Below are 1,051 nucleotides of genomic sequence, written 5' to 3'. Positions count from 1 at the left end.
GGAGCGGGTGCTAATCTGAAAAATTGCACCCGCTTCCAGCGAAATCGCGGTAAAATTTCAGCCACAATCACGTTTCACAACCGTGAGATAGGTGGTTACAGTATGTAAAGGAATCAATACGACGATCCAGCAAATGCCTCGTGCACCCTAAGAACACGGAGTGACCCAAGAACAACCGCCTTCTGCATTTTTCCCGCAAGTGTTCTAGCATATTGTTGACACGCAGGGATGCTTTTTAGGCTATTAGCAAGTGAAAGCTTGGCACCTCCAAGAGCGCCGATGATAAGGACGATCAGTTTAACAGAATATTCCGGGTAAAATCGTTGCAACTCCCTTATAAGGTCTCGATACCTCTCTTTCTTTTCATTCTCCTTGGCTGTGATGTTTTTGTCAGCTAGTGCCGAAAATTCGATAACGAACATGGTTCGCTTATCGAAGTCAAGAAGAACCATGTCATGCCTCGAGTGAGCAACGGAAACAATTGTCGAGAATATAAAGTTCCAGTATATGCGGCACTTCCCCTTCTCGAAAATTGACTCAATTTCCCTAGGAGCATTTAGAGGAGCGATATTAAGGTGAATGCCGTAGGAGTGACAGAGATGGTAATAAAGCACTCTTAGTTCCGCATTGTGTCTTTGAATGTAGGTCGTTCCCGCGTGTGTTGGACAACTAAATAGTATCTGAGCTAAAAGCTCAGGGTGTGCATGGCACGCCCTGCAGCTATCATCGGGAATGTCTTGGCTCAAAATGTGGCGACGGTATCTTAAGGTGGAAATGACACCGTCTTGGCATGCAACAATGAAACCCTCTGTACCAGACTTCCATCCGGGCGATTTAAGGAAAGCAAACGTTAGCTCACAAGACATTGACTGATCCTTCACATTTCTGTGGAAAATACCGTGCATCCTCTTATCGAGGAGCTGTTCACGAAAATTTTTCTCTTGTGATATCTTAATCCGGGCTTTCAGGAGTGAGTACTCGAGATAGATTAGATTTGATGCATTTTGCTCACCCCTAATACTGAAGTCAAGTCCGACTGTTTCAGCAGCCT

The 1,051-nt window shown here is 45.0% G+C and overlaps 1 protein-coding gene across 5 annotated transcripts in view; it reads right to left on the bottom strand.

Moving 5' to 3' along the window:
• LOC117173273 (esterase FE4-like) overlaps positions 1-1,051 on the bottom strand; it is a 25,342-nt gene that overhangs the window by 4,006 nt on the left and 20,285 nt on the right. The gene's annotated exons all lie outside the window — the stretch shown is intronic.

The sequence above is a fragment of the Belonocnema kinseyi genome, chromosome 1, assembly GCF_010883055.1.
Source record: "Belonocnema kinseyi isolate 2016_QV_RU_SX_M_011 chromosome 1, B_treatae_v1, whole genome shotgun sequence".
Taxonomy (NCBI): domain Eukaryota; kingdom Metazoa; phylum Arthropoda; class Insecta; order Hymenoptera; family Cynipidae; genus Belonocnema; species Belonocnema kinseyi.
This window is presented reverse-complemented; position numbering and strand designations above follow the sequence as displayed.